Here is a 24,930-nt window from a genome sequence, read left to right as displayed (position 1 = left end):
ATATTGTCCATATACTATGACCAACGGAAATGTGTGCAGTGAAATGAATGCTTACAAGTTACTTAGTTTGATAAACTGGTGTCAATTACAATTTTATAACATGAGAATACAATAACAAAGGTACAGAATACATCATTAAAACATAACAATACAGATAACATTTGTAGTACAGGCTTTACAAAAGAATAGAAATAAACATATACATCAGTGTTACAGGAATTATGAGATAAGTAGATACATAAAAGATCAGAATAACTTTTGGAACATCAACTTTACACAAGAGCATTAAAACAAAACAGAATAAATAATGTCTAAGCATATTTACAAGGTAAATAACATATTATTAATGCCAATTATATTTGAGGATAACAGTATTCCTCATCATAGTGAATGTAGCTTAGTATTAGAAAAAGAAAAAATCCTATGAAACTACACAGAGACAGGAAGAAAACAAATACACAAGGGTACACAAACATATAGTGGGATAACACCAATAGGAAAGGACAAGGTTCGTTTTCAGTGTAACATTTGGTACTGCAGTCCAACCCAAAACTTCATATATCTTTCCTCTTATTTCATCCTTTGTTTCCACCAAAAAAATTCTATCTGAGCATGCTTTCTGTATTTATATGTTCACACATTTCGTACCTCAACATTTATTTCCAAGAAAACCCTACCTAAACCTGTTTTCTGTACTTTTTTTCGTTTAACTTCTCAATGCATTTCTTCCAATTCATCGCAACTCATTCTCTTATATAGTCTACCCCCTCTTAAGCTAACTTAAATCTACTGAGCTCAGATGCTAAACTAAGGGACGAGGCAATGCAGCAGCACAAAACAAGTAACACAAACAGCAATGACCAAAAAAATGGAAAATTGCAAAGCAAGCTACAGTAAATCTAAATTAACAGAAAAAATGCAAAATTACAACTAATATGAGCCAATGCGCAGCAACAAGAAAAGCTTAACAGAGTAATACAAAGTCAAATTCAGTAACACTATGCCTGGCAAACAGCAGCAGTAAATGCTATGACGTATACCTAAGCATGACAAAGCTCAAGCACAAAAAATATTACAGTAAAAACAACAATGCAGATAAGGGAAATGTATATTCACATCTTAATGTCTATGTAATTAAAGTGGTGCACCACAACAACTTATTGTAAAAGAAATATTACCATGTACTTGAAAAGAAAATTATGTGTTACTGTTACTAGTTCCTTCTTATTGTTCTTTCCTTTCCAAGTGCTCCTTTTTTAAAGAATGTGGATCATAAAATAATTATTTAATAGATCTGTTGACAGAAAGTGTTCACATTAGCAAATGCATTTCATTTTATAAAAGCAATGCTGCAACACGGCTGGAAACCAGATATCAAATGAAATAAGCAACTATGAAAAGCAAAGCATAAAAATATCATTCAGTAGTCATGTGACATTTCATAAGTTAGTAGAAATTCTCTCAACTCTCATAGAAAGACGCTTGTCATAATCAGGTGTGCAGATGTAAAAATATTTCTTGTCATTTTATTAGGCATTTCAGTAAATATCATAAATTACGAGCTCCACAGTATGCTTTCAACAAGGAAATGTCAGTAGTGCGGACAATGGCCTCCTTTTTTTTTTTTCTACCTGTGCCACTGAAAGGCTAATGGCTTTTTTTCGGGCGGCTGTCGCCCAGGTGGGTGCCCACGAAGCATTACGTGCAGGTGGTCACTTAACTTTCTTACGGAAATATTTACGACAGCAGTTTCTGCTACCGTGACAGTCTCACATAAAAATATTTCACAGGTCAAGAATTAGCGTTGCAAATGTGTAGAAACAAAATCCTATGAATATAACAGTGTCCAAAAAAATTTTCAGTGGCATTGTGATACATTCACACATGATTCACACATGTACACACATTTCATAATTCTAAAGTATGATTCTTGGTTTCCAACATCCTTTTCCACAAATCAGAGTCCCTAATCACTACTCATTATTCCTTACCTTATTCGTCGACACTTCTTCAGTATTTCATCATAAGAAATACGTAGCATAATCAAACTCCTCATGTACGGTATCATCATCTTATTAATCATAAACATACCTCAACAGTATAATACACATGGTCATCGTAATAATATCATAACATCTTAGTCAACTCTCAAAATCGTCGTAGCTTCCTCCAATAATTTCAAAACCTAAAAAAAACGTACTTTAAAATCATGCTCCCTTACCAAATATATCATTCAAAGCTCTCATAGTATCACAATGATTCCGAAAAAATATGAACAGTTTACAAAGTACAGACAAAATACAGTTTCATAAGTGTGAAGTTATCCAACTGTGTAATTGCGTAAACATCTGTCACTGACGTAGTAAAATAAATGTTTGTCTCTCTCAGTTACATGATCAGATAGCTGTGTAATTTGTGTGTTAGAGAAATATGGTACCGATGTGTAAAGTTGTATAAGCAAATACCATATTAGCTAGGGTTCCTTGTGGTTGCCACACACATGGTACACAAAGTAAGTGTGTACCCCCCTGAGGATTATTGTAATTATACCCTCAGGTGTTACAGATTACAGCAATGGAATGAAATGTATCACGGAAAACTTTCTTTGTAATTCAAAAATCTTTAAAAATAAATGTTTTAAGTACAAAATTAATCACTCAAATACGTGTCCTGTAGCGCTAAATATGCGTCTTGCTGTAAGATAATCTCTGTGGAAGTGTCGTAGTTATCGTCCTCCGAAAGCTAAGTTCTGCAGAAGTCAATGTACTTACCTCATGATAAACGAAAGTGAAATGCTTTGCGTATAGATATCTTAGTTATCACGCTTATTGTTGTGGTAAAGAACGTACTGTGCTGTAACGTATTGTTGTGCTACGGAAAACCCTGTCTCATTGTAGCTATACTACAAAAGTTACTACTAAAACATGTTTTACTTTCCAGAATAAAACAGAAAAACTGTGCAGATATAAAACAGAAACACCGCAAAAGCAACATTGTATATTGTCACTCATTAGTAGCGTCGTGATAAAATCGTGTAGCTGTCACATAAACTAACCACTGTGTCATCTGGTATCTCACAGAAAGTACTTTTAAATCCAGAATATATTTTCAAGTAAACCAAAATGTTGCATTAAAATCTCATTAGCAGTACCAGTATGTGTTTTAAGTATGTGAGTCTTATGGTCGTTACGTAATCGTGCAACTAACAAGCAAGAATGTACAAATACAACACTGTGTCGTCTGTTCACTATAACAATGCATTCGTAATTTCTGTTTAAAAATTTCCCTAGGTTCTAGACTGGATATTTAACTTCAAACATTGTTGCATGTTAACAGTTTCTTAAGTCTGACAAAGCATACTAGTAATGTGAAGTGAAAAGTTTTATGGCAAAGACAAAGTTAAAAAGCAGATTATCTTTCAATAAACGGTTTTACATGTGAAATGTGGTGTAAACCTTTACTCTTCCTAGTACCCAAAGTTTCAACTTCAACGCAATTATCATGCGGTATACGTCGTTAAACAATACTGGAATTTTTCTTAAGGTTAGCGTCTATGTCATTTTTCTCTGAGCCAGCCGGCGCAAGCGGCTGCCTGCGGTGCGAGTCATTGTCTGTCCCTTTGTTGGCGCGCGTCGTTATTGGGATTAGGAGACCTAGCTTCTACAAATTCACCGTGACGAGAGGGCCCTGCCCTGTTTAAATCCCGCCAGTTCTGATGCAGTTCAGGTCTGTCGTTACGATCACATCGTCTGTCGTCATGTCGGTAGTTCCTGTAGAGTCTTTCTTGTCGGTTAAGTGGTGGAGAATTTCTCCCTGAATCGTAACTGCGCGCTGGACCGTTGCGTCTGGAGTTATTCTGTCTCCCTTGATAATAATCGTTTTTGTTCCCATATTGTCTGTTTCTATGGTAATCTCTGTCATATTCATTACTACGGAAATGCGATCTTTCTCTGTAACTATTATTACTCTGCCAGTGGTTGTCATATGGGTGGTGTCTGTTTTGGACACGATTTACGTTGTAAGAATAGCCTTGTCGTGTCCAGTTATTGTTTCTGTCGTCACGGAATTGTGACGTATGTGACCCATCCCGCGACTGTCTGTGTCAATTTCCAGTTCTTGTAACAGTCCCTGAAAAGCCTCAATGTCTTCTTTGCAACATCCTGCTAAAATAATATGTCGTAAATGTTCAGGCAATTTGAGTAAGCAAATGTGGATGAGTTCTGAGGGGCTGTATGGGTTTGAAAGATACTGATTCTTATGCAACATGTCTTCAAAATATTTCACAAGACTGGAAAATTCAGATTGTTCGAAATGTTTCATCATTATGATGCCATGTTTTACTCGGTCTTGTGTGGCTTGAGACCAATATGCTGAGAGGAAGGCATGGTAAAATTCTCCTTCACTGTGGCAATCGTGAATGACCGATCGCATTCTTACAGCTGGTTCATTCTCTAAGTAGCCACACATAAATTCTAATCTGTGTTCTAACGACCAGTTGGGAGGAAAACAATGAGAGAATTGATGGAGCCATGCTTGTGGATGAATGTCGTTGCCAGAATTCTTAAATGTTTTGAATTTACGTGTAGTAATGAACAGCTTATAGTCAAAATCGTCATGTCGGCGAGTCGCATGTCGGTCATTGTTACTTCGTTTCGGCGGTTCCATCTCAAAATCCAATGCGCCTTGCCAATTTCTTTCATAACTTCCGAAGTGTTCTGTGTTATTATTTTGTGTTTGTTCCGTATTTCTATGTCCCTCTTCCCGTATTGGAGCGCGAGTGTCCTCTGAAATACGTAATTCTTGTATTACCTGCGTCAACTGATCTTGTACTACCCGGATTTCTCTTTGGTGTTGTGTATTAATTTGATTCTGATTTTGTTTGAATTTTCTTATTTGTTCATACTCTTCTGTGTCAGTGAAGGCTACGGGTCTCGTGTCATTCTGATCATCATCTACCTTTGTAGATAAGTTAGTGACCTGATCCGAAAGTTCGGCTACTTTCTCCAATAGTGTACTTATTTCCTCCATGTGTCTTTCTGAACCAATTTTCAGGGTATCTACTGTGTCTTTTAAGTTTCCTGAGTTCTTGCAAGTTGCGTAACCGAATCGGTAGATGCAACTGAGTCAATTTTAGCTTGCAAGGTCTCATGATTTTCATGAACAATAGTTTGCAGTTCTTTTATGGCTGCTTCGTGATTCTGTAATACATTTTCATGACGCGAAAAAATAGGTTGGAAATGCTTACAAATTTGTGTTTTTACGTCATTACAGACCTTTTGACATTTCGATTCGATGTTATGTAACTCAGTGGTTAAATCTTCACGTGTTTGTTCAAGTGTAGTGTCTAACTTTTTGAGATTTTGTTCCACTGTGTCTAACTTTTTGAGATTTTGTTCCACTGTGTCTAACTGTTGCTGTGTTTGTCTCTGGTGTTGTTCCATTGTGTCTAACTTTTCAAGCTTTTGTCCCATTTGTTGCATTAATTGTAATAACAATGCACTGGTGTCTGAAACATGTTCCTCAGTGCTTTTCGGCAGTGAAGTTGCACCGGCAACATTCACATTTTGACAAGCAGAAAATGTGTCTTGACTCATTTGAGAAAACGGTGAGAACCCAAAACCTGATTCTACAGTATTTGCAAAATTGTGTCCTGTCATTCCCGATTTCTGAGGCAAGCTGTTGCCGACCGATCGATCGATAATGCGTCCCTCTTCACTAATTGTTTCACTGTCCACGCCATTGTATGCCGCCTGCTCCATTTCCCTATGCACAGTTACCAAATTACTACTTTGAATGTCTGTTAATTCATTACTCTGCGGCGCTATCACACTGCTTTCGTCTTCACTGTCATTTCTCAGTTTACTTTGGAGCCTAGTATTACGTTTTTCACACGCCATTATTGTCACAATATTTCACACGACAACAAAGAAAAGCACAATTTGAAGAGCAAAAATAAGAGAACACATTAACATAGCACTGAAAATAATATTTAGTTAATTGCAAGCGCAGCTGCGAAAAACTTGCTGCAAATCTACATGCATGCCACAACTGTTTTACTGTACAACAATGAAAAACTACAACTACAAAGGAAATTCTCTCTATAATTACGCGCTAGCAATAAACAAAATCTACACTAATTACACAAACTACAAGAAAAAATCAGAAGATTCCAGTGAGGTATCCTCGGCTAAGGGTCGACATATGAAACGTCCCCTTTGAACAATTATACATGACTGTGCTTAAACTGACACACAATATTTTGTTAGCGCAACGCAATCTGACTTTCAAAATTCCCTACAAAAGAATGGCCCTGACTAACATTAAACTATACCTTTCACAAATCACTTACCTCACAAAAATCTTCGCTGCTCAAGCTACTGCAATACAGCGAGCGCCACTTCTGCCAGCTAAATAAAAGATTCAAACTATGGAAGGCACTAACTACTGATAGGGATAGTTAGCAAATGAAAGATATTAATAGAGAACAAACAATGTATTTACCTTGATATCATCATATATAAATATAGCAGTTCATGACAAATTTCAAAACTCCGCCATCTCTCTCCCCACATCCACCACTGCTGGCGGCTCACCTCCAACTGCGCAACGCTACGCGCTGTTCACAGCCAGCTGCCTAACACTACAATGGCGAGTATTACAACAATGCAAAGCAGCCACAGACTGCACACAGCACAGCCAGTGATTTTCATATTGAGCGCTACGTAATGTTGCCAATAAGAAAACATAAACAGCCTACTTACATATGGAAATGGAATAGACGTTCAAAGAGAAAACTCTCAATCTTGCCAGTGATGTTGCAGCTCTGCCAGGGACACCAAAGGAGTTGGAATAGCGGTTGAAAAGTTAGATAGTATCTTAAAAAGGCCTAATACGTTATACAGGAAAGGAACTATAATAGGTGAAATTGAATGTAGCAGAATTTGATCAGGCTATATTGAGGGTTTTATGTTAAGAAATTTGACAGCAAAATTAGTAGAGTGAGTTTTCTTATTTGACAGGAATTACTGACATAGCCGAAATAAAGAAGATATAAAATGCAGACTGGCATAGCTATAAGAAAATTTGAGAAAAAGGAAATTTTGTCAACATTGGAGTACAAATGGTTCAAATGGCTCTGAGCACTATGGAACTCAACTGCTGTGGTCATCAGTCCCCTAGAACTTAGAACTACTTAAACCTAACTAACCTAAGGACATCACACACATCCATGCCCGAGGCAGGATTCGAACCTGCGACCGTAGCAGTCGCACGGTTCCGGACTGCGCGCCTAGAACCGCGAGACCACCGCGGCCGGCATTGGAGTACAAATTTCGATGTTAGAATGTCTTGTCTCTATGCATAAGAGGCGATCAAAACGTTCGTTCGAAGGCCGTGCTGTCCAGTATGCCAAACAGCTAAAATCACCGTGAGCACTGAGGCAATCGTTCCACTGACGCACTAGGTTGAAGTTACCTGTTTGGTTAAACACCGTGTTCTGCTGAGTGGAGAAGTTTGTAGCTGCCTGTTGCGCATCATTGTCCGACAGAAATCGTCGTCCTTTCAAGGCCTTTTTTAAAGGACCCAAGGCGTGATAATCGCACGAAAAGTTTTCAGAACTATAGGGTGGGTCCTAGAGTGCCTCCCTCTTGAGTTGGCGTAACTTCTGCATTACGACATTTGCGATGTGGGGACGCAAATTAACACGAAGCAGATGTACCCTTGTCTAAGTTTATATTCCACAACACTGGTTTTCGACGCACATCCTATCCCATACAAATTCTTCTTTCTCTGACGGATGTCTGCCGTATATTATTCACTCCGTCTTCAGGCCACAAGTGGCCCATCGGGACCAACCGACCGCCGTGTCATCCTCAGTTGAGGATGCAGATAGGAGGGGCGTGTGGTCAGCACACTGCTCTCCCGGACGTTATGACGATTTTCTTTGACCGGAGCCGTTACTATCAGGTCGAGTAGCTCCTGAGTTGGCATCACGAGGCTGAGTGATCCCCGAAAAATGCCAACAGCGCATGCCGGCCCGGATGGTCACCCATCCAAGTGCCGGCCAGGCCCGACAGTGCTCAACCTCGGTGATCGGTGTATTCACTGTGGCAAGGCCGTTGCCTGTATGTTATTCGGCAAACGAGAAAAGAACACCAGCACGTTGGTCCTGTTTGGACGCATTTGGTAATAACGTCACGAAAGTTCACATTTTCACATTTACTGTACGCATGTTGGAAAGACACGTATCCAAATTAGTCCCCTGCCCCCATGCCGATTTTAGAAACTGCTCTGGAGTCGCGCTACGTTCATACGTGCTGCGGCAACGTCCTCAAACGGAAACTTCTTGATCGCTCCATATGTTTGTCTGGAGTGTAGCCTTGTACAGAGTGAAATGTGGACGATAAACAGGTCAGATAAGATGCGAATAGAAGCCTCTGAAATGTGGTGCTGGGGAGGAGAATGCTGAAGATTGGATGGATTGCTTGAGTAACTAAGGAATAGGTATAGAATCGAAATGGTGTAAAAGAAATTTGTGGGAAACTTGTCTAAAAGAACAGATCGGTTAATAGCGTATATCATGAAGCATCAAGGGATCGTCAGTTTGGTGGTGATGGGGAGAGAGAGAGAGAGAGAGAGAGAGAGAGAGAGAGAGAGAGATGAAGGTAAAACTGGTAGAGCAGATTTCGCTTAACTAAAAGATTCAAAATAACGCCGGTTACTGCACTATAACACAGGTTACTGCACTTGCGCAGAGCTGAAGAGGCTTGCACGGTATAGACTGGCATGGAGAGCTGCACCAATGTAGTCGTCGGTCTGAAAACCACAACTGCAAAGACGGTGAACGAGACAAGAGACAGAGAAAGGCAAATAAAAAAGTAAGACGCAGGAGAAATGAGTTAAGTGACTAAAGTGAAGAACTGTCTGAAAATTTCTCGGCATGACTGTGAATATGAGAAATTATGCTTTAGAAACAATTCATTTTTCAACATAATCTCATTTTAACATTGTTACACGTCATACAAAGCTGTTCCAGTAACATTATTCCATGTCTAGAGTTCTTGTGAAAATGCTGCAAAATACTCGTCTACAGTTACAGTCGTTTCTTGATGAAACGCGAAATGCTGATTAGCAAAGAAGAACCGGAACTGTGAGTGTGCCAAATCTGGGGAATCCAACGGATATTCCAAAACTTCAGAGCGCATATTTGTCAATTTTTCCCGTGCGAGGCACCTTCGACAGGTGCCTTGTCTTAATGACTTTTCTTCCGTCAGCAAACATGGTCTCTTGCTTCGATTTTTTCCTTCTAGATCCATTAAGAAGTTGGAGTTTTAATCCCCAGATATTTTTTCATACTTTTGAAGATAATTAACAGAACACATTTTACACGCAAAAACATCGTCGCCGTTACCTTTCCCGCTATTGACATAGTCTTCACTTGCTCCTTAGCCGTGGGACTTGCGTCTGTACACTGTTTCGATTAGTTTTTTTTCTTTCTGGTGTGTAGTGATGAATCCTTTCTCACGTCATAGTGTCGGCACGCTCTTTTGGAATCCCTACAATATTGGCAATTTCACGCACCTTCGTACACCTACCTTCCATGGTCAGATTACACACTTTTTCGACTATTAGTGATTGCACTTTTCGGAAATCCTTTGCGTTGATCACTCTGGATACTTTCGTGGCCATTTCTGGACTGGACAGCCTGTTTCTTGATGTCGCAACTGAAAGAGGAGAATCGCCAAACACATTTATATACCTTTAACAGCTTTAGGGTCAAGTCAAACCTTCTTGTACAGTAACTTCACTACTGTACATCACTAGATTTCTGGCTCAGAAAACTGCTTACAGCCAGACATAGGCGTTCTCAAGGAGAAGGGGAGGGGGTCGTTGGCCCCCTCTTGGAATCTGTGTCGAAGACTCCTCATTCATCGTAGAATTCTCACTCTTTCCTAGAAATGATGGTCGATGATGTTACTAAACCGTAGATTCAGCAGCGCCGAGCCGGCCGGAGTGGCCGAGCGGTTCTAGGCGCTACAGTTTGGAACCGCGCGACCGCTACGGTCGTAGGTTCGAATCCTGCCTCGGGCATGGATGTGTGTGATGTCCTTAGGTTAGTTAGGTTTAAGTAGTTCTAAGTTCTAGGGGACTGATGACCTCAGCACTTAAGTCCCACAGTGCTCAGAGCCATTTGAACCATTTTGAACCAACAGCGCCGCGTCAGTGGGAAATAGTGTGGCTTTATCGACGTTTACGCAACCTTGGTTTCTTTGGTCGTCGGGATGTTCACGGTAAATTAGAGCGATTACTTGGTGCTGTGACGCTTTCGACCTTGTTTTTCAGTGATAGCGGATACGGCCTTTCAAACAACTTCACCAAAATTTAGTCCTCAAACTTTTCAACGCAGGGCAACATAAAGACATCGAGTTAGCAACTGCGTAGTCCATTCGACATGACTGCACAACAGAGCATGGAAATGAGGGGACAAGTATTGGTTCAGTCCTACGTTGTTAAAATGGCCGCACTACCTGTCAGCTAAAGGGTTTTTGTCTCAGATTCATCTCGTCGAGCACTAATCTTGGATTGCATATTACAGAAACAACGGAAAAAAATTAGGTTTCAAAGCACTGTTCGTTGAAATTCTATTAGGACAATATTAATTTCGACCTTGTTTTTCAGTGATAGCGGATACGGCCTTTCAAACAACTTCACCTAAATTTAGTCCTCAAACTTTTCAATGCAGGGCAACATAAAGACATCGAGTTAGCAACTGCGTAGTCCATTCGACATGACTGCACAACAGAGCATGGAAATGAGGGGACAAGTATTGGTTCAGTCCTACGTTGTTAAAATGGCCGCACTACCTGTCAGCTAAAGGGTTTTTGGACGATGTCTCAGATTCATCTCGTCGTGCACTAATCTTGGATTGCATATTACAGAAACAACGGAAAAAATTAGCTTTCAAAACACTGTTCGTTGAAATTCTATTAGGACAATATTAAAAACAGAACTGATTAAAATGATGAAATAAAGCCATTAGAGTGAGGAGGTGTAAACATTTGTAATCGAAAAATGGTATTGAAGTTGAATAAGCTTTAGTTTAAAAGGTTATTTCCCGTTTCTCAAAGTAGAGGAGTATCAAACAAGGAAATTTTTTTGCTGGTGTTGAATCGCCCAACGATGTCGTTCTTCGGCAGAATTGTAATCTTTGACTGTGAGCCACGCGGGCAGAGCTAGAGGCCGTGCTAGGAGAGAGGTGGTTGGTGGGGTATCCGAGACGTTGGAAGGAGTGGTGCAAGCTTTGGCTCGGCGAGATACCACGAAGTGAGCAGCAACGGGAAATGCAAACGCTGCCTGTTGTTGCAGGGCGGCTGCTGGCTTGAAGTTTAGGCGTTTAGCCGTCCGGGATTGTAGAGCGAGTCACCAGTATGTTTACTGGGCTGTACCATGCGGCACTTCCCGGTGGAACGCCTTGCTCTGGATTTCGTGCACCTTGATGTCAAGTGTCTTTACCTGGAATGTGGAAGTACTAATTCACCCGCCTACTATCAGGGCTATATATGAAGGGCTTATTTCAATGGTGATACAAGTCCATTTTTGTTCATTTTGAGATACAGAGTCCTAAAGTTAAATGAGCGCTAAAAAATCTGCAGTTGAGATACCAAAAATATTCAAGCATATGGCTTCTTGCTAGAGATGAACCTTTCTTTCTGTTTGTTTGAATCATTAATTTCAGAAGCATTGTTGTTGTTGTTGTGGTCTTCAGTCCTGAGATTGGTTTGATGCAGCTCTCCATGCTACTCTATCCTGTGCAAGCTTCTTCATCTCCCAGTACCTACTGCAACCTACATCCTTCTGAATCTGTTTAGTGTATTCATCTCTCGGTCTCCCTCTAGATTTTTACTCTCCACGCTGCCCTCCAATACTAAATTGGTGATCCCTTGATGCCTCAGAACATGACCTACCAACCGATCCCTTCTTCTAGTCAAGTTGTGCCACAAACTCCTCTTCTCCCCAATCCTATTCAATACCTCCTCATTAGTTACGTGATCTACCCACCATATCTTCAGCATTCTTCTGTAGCACCATATTTCGAAAGCTTCTATTCTCTTCTTGTCCAAACTAGCTATCGTCCGTGTTTCACTTCCACACATGTCTACACTCCATACAAATACTTTCAGAAACGACTTCCTGACACTTAAATCTATACTCGATGTTAACAAATTTCTCTTCTTCAGAAACGATTTCCTTGCCATTGCCAGTCTACATTTTATATCCTCTCTACTTCGACCATCATCAGTTATTTTACTCCCTAAATAGCAAAACTCCTTTACTACTTTAAGTGTCTCATTTCCTAATCTAATTCCCTCAGCATCACCCGATTTAATTTGACTACATTCCATTATTCTCGTTTTGCTTTTGTTGATGTTCATCTTATATCCTCCTTTCAAGACACTGTCCATTCCGTTCAACTGCTCTTCCAAGTCCTTTGCTGTCTCTGACAGAATTACAATGTCATCGGTGAACCTCAAAGTTGTTACTTCTTCTCCATGAATTTTAATACCTACTCCGAATTTTTCTTTTGTTTCCTTTATTGCTTGCTCAATATATAGATTGAATAACATCGGGGAGAGGCTACAACCCTGTCTCACTCCTTTCCCAACCACTGCTTCCCTTTCATGCCCCTCGACTCTTATAACCGCCATCTGATTTCTGTACAAATTGTAAATAGCCTTTCGCTCCCTGTATTTTATACCTGCCACCTTCAGAACTTGAAAGAGAGTATTCCAGTTAACATTGTCAAAAGCTTTCTCTGAGTCTACAAATGCTAGAAACGTAGGTTTGCCTTTCCTTACTCTTTCTTCTAAGATAAGTCGTAAGGTTAGTATTGCTTCACGTGTTCCAACATTTCTACGGAATCCAAACTGATCTTCCCCGAGGTCCGCTTCTACCAGTTTTTCCATTCGTCTGTAAAGAATTCGCGTTAGCATTTTGCAGCTGTGACTTATTAAACTGATAGTTCGGTAATTTTCACATCTGTCAACACCTGCTTTCTTTGGGATTGGAATTATTATATTCTTCTTGAAGTCTGAGGGTATTTCGCCTGTCTCATACATCTTGCTCACCAGATGGTAAAGTTCTGTCATGACTGGCTCTCCCAGGGCCATCAGTAGTTCTAATGGAATGTTGTCTACTCCCGGGGCCTTGTTTCGACTCAGGTCTTTCAGTGCTCTGTCAAACTCTTCACGCAGTATCTTATCTCCCATTTCGTCTTCATCTACATCCTCTTCCATTTCCATAATATTGTCCTCAAGCACATCGCCCTTGTATAAACCCTCAGAAGCATTATCGGCAGAAAATTGGAGGTAATGGACTTGTACCACTATTGAAATAAGCCCTTCATATCATTAGCGATTAAGGTTTTTTTTTGTGTAATGATACGGTGCAGTTTTTGTGTGCTTAAAGGCGTCTGACTCAAGTTTAGATTCATGGCAAAACCTGCGGTAGTGTATTATAGGAAAAGCTATGATTTAATTGTGACTGATTCCGCTCGTGTCTGCGTCCTGGCCGAAACTGACAGTTTTGTTGAATGCAACTCAAGGCACATGTACAGTAACCTTTGCGTGTTTGGTATTTCAGAATTAATCTCTGAATGTCAATCCAGGCCAAACCGTGGAGCCAACGTCCTTACTGTTTCTATTCAGGTTTTATTGTGCTTAAAGTATTCTCTTGTATCAATGTGGAAAGCAAACGGCTTTCGAGTTGATTACCTTAGTCTTACGTATTATGTATTCCTCATACTGGGAAAATTGTTTATAGCTTTTGTTAGTCAAAAACGTGTGTGTTTCCTAAGCCATAAAGCTGCTGTGCAGTCGGAATCACGGTGTGTAGTCATAACAACCCCTTGTACTGGGGGATAAACATCTGTCTTACTAACAAGGGAACCTCCCCATCACACCCCCCTCAGATTTAGTTATAAGTTGGCACAGTGGACAGGCCTTGAAAAACTGAACAGAGATCAATTGACAAAACAGGAAGAAGTTGTATGGAACTATGAAAATAATAAGCAAAATATACAAACTGAGTAGTCCATGCGCAAGATAAGGAACATCAAGCATAATATCAGCTCAGGAGCGCTGTGGTCTCGTGATTAGTGTGAGCAGCTGCGGACCGAGAGGCCTTGGTTCAAGTCTTCCCTCGAGTGAAAAGTTTACTTTCTTTATTTTCGCCAAGTTATGATCTGTCCGTTTGTTCATTGATGTCTCTGTTCACTGTAATAAGTTTAGTGTCTGTGTTTTGCGACCGCACCACAAAACCGTGCGATTAGTAGACGAAAAAGACATACCTCTCCAATGGGAACTGAAAACATTTGATCGCGAAGTCATAGGTGAACCGATTCCTCAACAGGAAAACACGTCTGATATATTCTATACGACACTGGTGACGGCATGTGCGTCACATGACAGGAATATGTTGTCGACCCACCTAACTTGTACACTTGGTGAATGGGTAAAAAGATTCTTCTACCTTGCCCGATTTAGGTTCTCTTGTGGATGTGATGATCACTCCCAAAAAAGTAATGAAAACATAAGAGTTTGTCACATAAACTACAACAAATGAATGCAACAGTTTCACAGTCGCACAGTTTTCCCTGTGCTCTGTCAAAACATATGTTTTTAACGTTTTCAAATTTTTCCTTTTGTAGACCGCCAAATCCTGCATATGTCCAAGCAAATCTGAATATGTCCTGGAATTTTGGAGAGCGAAGTTGATTACGTGTGAGTGACTGAACTTTGATAATTGTCTGAAAATAAAAATTAAACTTTTCACTCGCGGGAAGACTTGAATCAAGACCTCTCATTCTGCAGCTGCTTACGCGAACCACGGGACCACGGAGCTCTTGAGCTGATGCTATGCTTGATGTTGCCTATCTTGCGCATTGACTACTCAGTTTGTATATTTTGCTTATTTTTTCATAGTTCCATACAACTTCTTCCTGTTTTCGCAGTTGATCTGTGTTCAGTTTTTCAAGGCCTATCCACTGTGCCAACTTATAACTAAATCTGAGGGTGGTGCGATGGACAGGTCCCCTTGTAAGTAACTTAATTCACAACCGGCCGTTGTCACTCAAGGACTGTTATATAACTGTTTTTATTTTAATGTCATTGGGGTTAACCAAGTAAATAACTTGTCGTCGTCACCATGATTTTTTTAAAATGACCTTAAGCAAGTATTTGGTCTTCAGTTAATCGTTTTTAACTATTTGTAATACATTTCTTACGATAAGTGCTGTTGAAACAGGAGGCCTCCTGGAAGCGCATTGGAATTTTCTTAAAGACAATGGATGTTTCAAAGGTTAATTTACTGACGACTGTTTGTGCTCATCCAAATTCAGCATCAAAATTTATTTAGTATTCAGGGTGAGTCCCCTAACGTTACCGCTGGATATATTTCGTAAACCACATCAAATACTGACGAACCGATTCCACAGATAGAATGTGAGGAGAGGGGCTAGTGTAATTGTTTAAAACAAACCATACAAAAATGCACGGAAGTATGTTTTTTAACACAAACCTAGGTTTTTTTTAAATGGAACCCCGTTAGTTTTGTTAGCACATCTGATCATATAAACAAATACGTAATCAGTGCCGTTTGTTGCATTGTAAAATGTTAATTACATCCGGAGATATTGTAACCTAAAGTCGACGCTTGAGTACCACTCCCCCGCTGTTCGATCGTGTGTATCGGAGAGCACCGAATTACGTAGGGATCCAAAGGGAACGGTGATGGACCTTAGGTACAGAAGAGACTGGAACAGCACATTACGTCCACATGCTAACACCTTTTTATTGGTCTTTTTCACTGACGCACATGTACATTACCATGAGGGGTGAGGTACACGTATACACGTGGTTTCCGTTTTCAATTACGGAGTGGAATAGAGTGTGTCCCGACATGTCAGGCCAATAGATGTTCAATGTGGTAGCCATCATTTGCTGCACACAATGGCAATCTCAGACGTAATGAATGTCGTACACGCCGCAGTACATCTGGTGTAATGTCGCCGCAGGCTGCCACAATACGTTGTTTCATATCCTCTCGGGTTGTAGGCACATCACGGTATACATTCTCCTTTAACGTACCTCACAGAAAGAAGTCCAGAGGTGTAAGACCAGGAGAACGGGCTGGCCAATTTATGCGTCCTCCACGTCCTATGAAACGCCCGTCGAACATCCTGTCAAGGGTCCGCCTAGTGTTAACTGCGGAATGTGCTGGTGCACCATCATGCTGATACCACATACGTCGACGCGTTTCCAGTGGGACATTTTCGAGCAACGTTGGCAGATCATTCTGTAGAAACGCGATGTATGTTGCAGCTGTTTGGGCCCCTGCAATAAAGTGAGGACCAATGAGGTGGTCGCCAATGATTCCGCACCATACATTCACAGTCCACGGTCGCTGTCGCTCTACCTGTCTGAGCCAGCGAGGATTGTCCATGGACCAGTAATGCATGTTCCGTAGATTCACTGCGCCGGGGTTTGTGAAACCCTCTTCATCGGTAAACAGGTAGAACTGCAACGCATTCTCTGTCCATCACCGTTCCCTTTGGATCCCTACGTAATTCGGTGCTCTCCGATACACACGATCGAACAGCGGAGGAGTGGTACTCAAGCGTCAACTTTAGATTACAATATCTCCGGATGTAATTAACATTTTACAATGCAACAAACGGCACTGATTACGTATTTGTTTATATGTTCAGATGTGCTAGCAAAACTAACGGGGTTCCATTTAAAAAAACGTAGGTTTGTGTTAAAAAACATACCTCCGTGCCTTTTTTTATGGTTTGTATTAACTAATTACACTAGCCCCTCTGCTCACGTTCGGTCTGTGGAATCGATTCGTCAGTATTTGATGTGGTTTACGAAATATATTCAGCGGTAACGTTAGGTGATTCACCCTGTTTACTGCATCTTCGTACTTTGTCATGATTCAAGATTTTAAGTTGTTTTAGGCATTCTTTTAAAGTACAAATATTATTGTGGCTCTGTCTACATTGTTGTAGTGACTGTAACTACCTATATGTCAGAGCCTGTGAGATCTGTGGTGTGATCCTGTTATAGTGACTATGTCTGCCGGTTGCTCTCGTCGCCGAAGCCGCCTCCCTATGGATTCTTTTTCAAAACCTCTTTTTGTAAATGGTATAAACAAGATTTACGCAGTTTCATTATCAGTGGTGTGTAAGTTAATTCTCGGTGTAAGATATTTACTCAAATTTTTTTATAAAGATCTAAAAAATTTCATCATCGCTAATGTGCAAATTGATTTTTTAAAAGAAGTGTTCATTGGATTTTGTCATTTACTTGTGGCCTGACCGTCCTAGCCAACAGCTGAGACGCTGACGTCATTGTGGCCTGCCGCATTTCAGTAATTTTTGCTAATAACCAATAGGATTTCTGTCAGTATCAACACATAATTGACGTATGAATAAAAATATATCTGTCAAATATTATCATGATTTATTTCGTAACTTTTCCTACTGAATAATATTAAAAAAATGTACTTCGCAAATCCTAAGAAAATGCCGTTACCTCTAGGATATGAAAATAATCTTATATTAAAATACTTATTGAGTGGGCGACTGTCAAACGTCTGAGACACGATACGTTTTGTGTACTTGTGTCACATCATGTACTCAGGACCCAACACACTTTCAAACTCTCATGGATTAGTTACATAAAAATGAAAATTTTATCCGGCCGGAGTGGCCGTGCGGTTCTAGGCGCTACAGTCTGGAACCGAGCGAGGTTCGAATCCTGTCTCGGGCATGGATGTGTGTGATGTCCTTAGGTTAGTTAGGTTTTATTAGTTCTAAGTTCTAGGCGACTGATGACCTCAGAAGTTAAGTCGCATAGTGCTCAGAACCATTTGAACCATTTTTTGAAAATTTTAGACTCCTGCGCCCTGTTTGATGAGCCATGCGGCCATGTATTCCAATTTCACACGGTGCTTCTTGAAAAGCTGTATCAACTTCCGGGGAAAAATGTCACGCACCAGCGATTCTGTTATGCGACACAACGTGCTTGACAAGTACGGTACGCATATTTGACATCCTCTTCCAATGTTGACAACTTCCTTACCTTAAATCGATTTCTTTTTTCTTATTTTAGAAGAGTACGTTTACATATTATAAGCGTGGTAGTTTTCATTTGTGGCGGCCGGTCACACTCTCTAGCGCTCTGTCAACGACAACAGCAGTCGCGGAACGCTACGTGTTGTTTTCGATACATTGCAGTGCTTTTCATAATTTATGGGCAGTGCCTGTTTAATATTGTTGTTAAAAATATCGATTCTTAAGTTTTCATTCGCTTCGTGTATTCTGTGATTTAAAATTTACGTTGATAAAGTATGTGTTGCGTATTTACATTCTATCGTTAATGTTCCCCAGCCGTTTAGTCGTTACGTGTTATTTGGATACATTACAGTACTTTTCGTAAATTCATAGTAATATATATCTAAGATTGTTGTCGAAAGATATTGTGATTTTTTAGTTTTCGTTTATTTCGTGTCTTCTGCTACCTGAAGCTTGCGATTAGGGTATATCTGTGTGGTGTTTACATTCTCGTGTTTTACGTCCGCCTGCCGCCTTAGTTGAACAACTCATTGGAAGACAAATTTTCATTAATTCTTACATGATTAAAGTTTGAGTGTGTGTTAATGTTTTTTAGTTTACTGCAAAAGTATCGTCAGGTATTGTAATATTATTGGGATTTCCGTAGTATGAAAGCTGTGAGTACCCTTGGAAAGGCATTCGCCTATCTGTATATTAAATGATCAACCTATGAGATGAGACCTATTCTTTGAAAGACATTTGTTTTATATAATTTACGTAACAGTAAAGATGCGCATCTAGCGCGGACGCTAATACATCGATTGCGTAGTCAAAGAAACATTTTAACAGAAGCTGAACTGACGTTCCGCTTCGATCTAAATAAAAGATGACAGTAAAAAAACTTTGGTAGATCTTCAGATTTTTAATGTACTTCTGCTTGTAATGTGAAAACGTAAAGAAGGTAGACTTTAAGCTATAAAAGTGAGCGGTCTTGCCAGCGTGCAGACAACATTATTAATTAATAAAATTCAAGTAATTTATATTCGAAACTGTAAATCCCCAAGTTATTGTTATGAAGGTGTTGAACAGTGCAAGAATTGTCTTTAACGAAGGAGAAAAGTAATGACTGTAATTTGTGACAAAAACATACACCAAGGAGACAGCACAGGGCAGGCTGAAATCTGATCGCACCATACAGTTAGAAAAGTACTTATGTAAGTTATATTGTTTATAAATGAGCCCTAATTTGCTAGTGAGAATTGTCTGAATATATTTAGTATTTACCAGATTTCTTATTCTATTCTTTTCCTTTATACTTTTTTAACCTCCATGCCATATTATTTTTATAAATGTTAAACAGCCTTTACAACAGCAGAGAATACTGTGGCATCCTGGTCGTGTACAGAAGGCCGCCCCTTGTCTTCTATACAGCTCATAGCTGCCCCATTTATTAATGATTTCATTTGCAAATGCAATTTTTTTCTGTTCATTGTTAAAGGTCCCTTAGGTAATTATAAAATTCATACTGATTACGTAAAGAAATCCGGGTTGTTCTTTTCCAAATAATAGAAGTCTTTGCGTAATCAAAAACTAGCCTCCTTCTGACAACGACCAGGAGCCGACCAAAAGACGGACGTCTTCGACCGCTTTCGTGTCTCCTGTGGCAAAGCTGTGCCAAACTGGCAGCACGACATTGTAGTATGAAACACATATTGAAACTGAAAGAATTTAAATATATTTAACCTAATAATTTTTTTTATCATACTAGAGTATGACAAAAGTGAATGTTATCGTACGTTAGTTAAGATGGGAGAAACTTGTGAAGATTGTGCGTTGAACAGGGAAGAGGTAGTGGAAACTGGAAAGAGGTTACAAATCATAAGCAAATGGAGAAAATCACAGAGATCACATTTGAAATTCTAGTTTCCAGTCAGTCTGACTCGTTACCTCAAGTAAGTTAAGAACCTCAATCAGGTTTTGAACAAAACAGAGTGCAGCAGACTCGTAGGATCAGATTTAACGCTAGGTTAACAGAAAAGTCAAGTAGAAAGTAAAGACTCCTACAACAATAATAGGAGGGTTGCAGACCAGCTGCTGTAGGGAAAACTAGGTCTACAATACCAGGTCCCAAGCATCGTGGTACCTAGTGCCAAAATTAGCCACGTGACAGAAAATATAAAGGCTTGGTGCCGAGCCTGATACTCACAGTAGGAGGAATGGGAAAGGCCTGGTTGGCAACTTAAGATTACTGTATTAAAGATGACCTGGAGGAAGAAGGCGCAGCAACAGCACATACTCGTGTGGTGTTTGTGGATGTTTTGCAACACCGTGACGAGCCCTGGATTAACACAACTCTCAGCTGTGTAAACAAGGCGCTAGGTGGATTCCTTTAGGTGAAACAGTCTCATATCTCCGCTGTACCTGTTATTACAATTGGAAGACGCAAATCATGGCCTGTACCTCAATAGGAGGGGGAAGGCAGATTAGTTGAGCATCGCACAGAAAGTGTAAGGGGACCCATAAGCAAACAAGACAAAATACTATTTATTACAGGAATCAGAAGCTCACGTTTTTCAAGTGATGCTTGGATCAGAGACAGACAGTCTTGAAAGCGAGTAGAACAGAACAGAATCACTGTCCAGAATATTAAAATTAATATGTTGGTCAGAAAATTAGGAGACAGAAAAAAAAGAATGGATAAACTTCTAGAAGGTGTGGAAAATTCTGAGGTGATACATTTTCTGTGGCTTTCTGAACATCACGTAGGCACGGAAATGGAGAACTTAAATATCTGGGATTGTAGACTAGCGTTAGTTTAATGTAGAGTTAACATGGAAAAATGAGGAGTTGCAACATATGTAAAAGTTGTACACAAACTTTAAATTATTAAAAGAAATTATTTTTGTATAGATCAGAACCTGGAAGCAAGTGCTTGTGAGTTGTTAGCGTAGAATACTTCTCTTGTGATTGTAACAGTCTACAGATTCTCTCCAGGAAGCTTTCAACTATTTATGAGAAATCTAGATGCATTTTTGAACTGCCTCTCAGACAAGAAGAAACAGTTAGTAGTTTGTGGAGGTTTCAATGTAGACCTCTTAAAAGATTCGAACAGGAAAAATGAACTGTAATCATTATATCGAAATCTAATTTCAGTCGTTAATTTTCCAACTTGTATGCAGCAAGATGTCAGGATCCTTACTTATAACGTATTTATAGACAGTGCTCAGGCTGAAACTTTAGTGTCTACACAGTTGTTAATGGACCATCTGATCACGATGCACAATACGGAAACAAACAGTACGGCACCTTACAATTCAAATGTTAAAATGTGTGTGAAATCTTATGGGACTTAACTGCTAAGGTCATCAGTCCCTAAGCTTACGCACTACTTAACCTAAATTATCGTAAGGACGAACACACACACCCATGCCCGAGGGAGGACTCGAACCTCCACCAGGACCAGCCGCACAGTCCATGACTGCAGCGCCTTAGAGCGCTCGGCTGATCCTGCGCGGCCCTTACAATTCTGAGGATTATTAAGGAGAAAGGGATACAACTTTTCTGAGTAAGTTAGAGATGCTATGAGATCAGGTATTCAGGGTGATTTGTCTGCCCCTACTGCTAGCTTTTATGCACCTCGTAATACCTTCAAAAACCTTATATGAGGTTACTATGTGTAAACTATTAGTTCCACAGAAAAAAAATGAGCAGTGGGATACGTTTTCAAATGGTTCAAATGGCTCTGAGCACTATTGGACTTAACATCTTAGGTCATCAGTCCCCTGGAACTTAGAACTACTTAAACCTAACTAACCTAAGTACATCACACACATCCATGCCTGAGGCAGGATTCGAACCTGCGACCATAGCAGTCCCGCAGCTCCAGACTGCAGCGCCCAGAACCGCACGACCACCGCGGCCAGCGATACGTTTTCGCTGGAGGCCAAAGAATTTCGAGCTATTCAATAAAAACGCATTTGAAGGTAACTGTTATAGGTTTTTCTTGAATAATTCGAAACCTGCAGCCTCTAATGAAAAGTATCCCAGTACAAAATTTAACTGCATTGAATTTACTACAAAAGGGCGCTGTACATTTTCTCTGTAGGACTAACAGTTTGCATGTTGTGAGTGAGAGAATATGAAAATTGTGAGTGTGGTATTTGAAGATGCTGTGGATTCCATAAAGCCAAGCAGTAGGGGAAGGTGATTCGCCCTGTGTGTAGAAAGAGATGTTAACGCATATTCGATTTATTCCTTAGTAAATTTGTGCCTGTGTCTAAAAGTGGCTTTCCTAAAACATTATCCAAACAATCCACTTAACAAACAATTATGCCATGGATACAAACAGGAGCTAAACTCTCATATAAGAGGAAGAGAGAAATTTATATAAAAGCCAGAACAACTGAAGATCCAACGTTACTTGCATAGTAAAAATACATTAGTGTTTCTAGTAATGTGACTAAAATGTCTGGAAGTATGCACATCCTGACAGAGATTAATAATACAGATTATAAGATTAAAACTAGATTGGGTATTGGTAAATGGGAGACAGGACAGCTTGTCAGAGTAAAAGATATCATAACAATTAAACTACATGATAATGTTGTGTCTGATAATTCTCCAGCTGGGAGTACTTTTACCAATCACTTTCTAAATGCAGCAACAAAATAGGATTAAATAGTTCAGTTGAAAAAGGAAGAGAATATATTAAAAATATCATTACAGAAAACTTTAAGTAACTATATGCAACACTAACATTCTTCACTGAATGCAACAGGATTATAAAAATTCTAAGAAATAAAGGCTCATAAGGCGTTGGAGAAATTTCAAATACAATTCTGAAAATTGTTCTAACTTAATGAGTAATGTCAGTGATATACATAATGCATCATCAACAAGGTGAATTTTTCCAGACATGTTAAAATTTTCAATTGGTAAACCTCTTTAGAAGAACAATGACAAGATAGACTTAAATAATTTTTGACCAGTTTTCTTACTCACTTTTTTCCAAAAATTCTGAAAAGATAGTGAACTCAACAGCAGACTTACATTTATGTAGAAACAATTTACTTAAATTGTCACAGTTTGTATTCTAAAAGTGTTTCTCAGCTGATAATGCCACTTATATATTCACTCAACAAATGTTATAAGTCTTAAATGATAAAATTTCGGCAACTGTTAATTTTGGTGATCTTTCCAAGGTGTTTGATTGTGTAGATCATGTTACACTCGTACAAAAACTTAGTTTTATCGAATTTTTGGCTTCACACACAACTGGTTTGAATTGCACTAAACAAGCAGAACACAAAAGCAGTGCTGAATAATTCAAACAATGCTGGAAAGCTAGAAGATTTTAGTAACTGGGGAAAAATCACAGAATTCCACAGGGTTCAGTTTTGAGCCCATACATATTCCTTATATATGTGAATAAATGAAGTATTCTGAGAAAACACAATATATTCTGTTCTGTACAACGAACAGCCTCATACCAACAACTGACATAGCGCATAACAGGCATCAGTAAATAGGGAAGAATAGTTCAGATTTTTGGGTGTACATATTGATGATAACTTGAGCTGGAATATGTGTAGTAGTTAGCTTCTCAAACAATTTATTGGTGCTGCTCTTTGTGTAATTGCTAGGCTTGGAAATAAACGAATCAACCTCCTGACATAATCTGCATGTTACCACTCAATAATGCCTTATGGCATTATTTTATGGTGTAGCTCATCACTTAGGAAGTAATCATTGAGTGCACAAAAGCGAGCAGAAAAAAAATACGTGGCGTTCACTCACAGTCGTCATACAGGTACTTCTTCAGCGAGTTAGCCATCTTACGTACACTTTCACAATATGTATATTTGCTAACGAAATTCATCATAAACAATCCATCACAATTTCAGAAAAACAGTGATGTCCATACCTACAACACTGGAGGGAAAAATGGCCTTTATTAGCCAATGTTGAAAGTGTCACTGGGTCAGAAAGGACTTCAATATGCAGCAACAGAAAACCTTTGATCATTTGCCCAATGACATAAAATATCTCAAAGGTAGCAAAAGAATTAAAAATCGAACCTAAAATCATATCAGCTGGGCAACTCATTCTGTTACATGGACGGATTTGTACTTAAAAGCTGGTATCCCATTAAAAAATTCTAATTTTTAAGTGTATTTTGTAGTTGCATGAGTATGATTTAAAAGAAATGTATTCATTAATGTTAACATTAATCATGTATACGTGACCTGTAATCTGACTCGTTCCACATCATTTAGATAGAAGAATATTTCAAACCGTCTATGATACATTTCACTTATTAAATAAAACACTGCACGATACAAAAGACATAAATAAAATTTAGAAGCTGCAGAACTGACTTTACTGACAAACATAAAATAAAATTTGGTGGCCCATGTAGTAGACATACCTTACAATGTATGAAACACAGCATTGTATGGGAGAGAATTATGGAGTCTGGGGAAAAGAGTAGATACAGAGGGGAATCAAAGTCTCGTGAGTTCTGAGACTGATATCACATCACTGATACCACGTTTAAGGGACGTCAGTGCAGTAACTACGTTGGTAGATTGTAGGAGCGACTATAAACAATAGATGTGCAGTCGACCAGTCAATTGCGAGCAGGTAGTGTTATGTATTGCACATGCGTCTGTAGTGTGCCAGCACTGTTGCCTCCGAAATTGCAGTGGAGCAGTATTTCTAAATCAAGTGTTCAAGACATTCACGATGTTGTTATTGTGGTCTTCAGTCCAGGGACTGGTTTGATGCAGCTCTCCATGGTGCTCTGTCCTGTGCAAGCT

The sequence above is a fragment of the Schistocerca serialis genome, chromosome 4 (genome assembly GCF_023864345.2).
Source record: "Schistocerca serialis cubense isolate TAMUIC-IGC-003099 chromosome 4, iqSchSeri2.2, whole genome shotgun sequence".
Taxonomy (NCBI): Eukaryota; Metazoa; Arthropoda; class Insecta; order Orthoptera; family Acrididae; genus Schistocerca; species Schistocerca serialis.
This window is presented reverse-complemented; position numbering follows the sequence as displayed.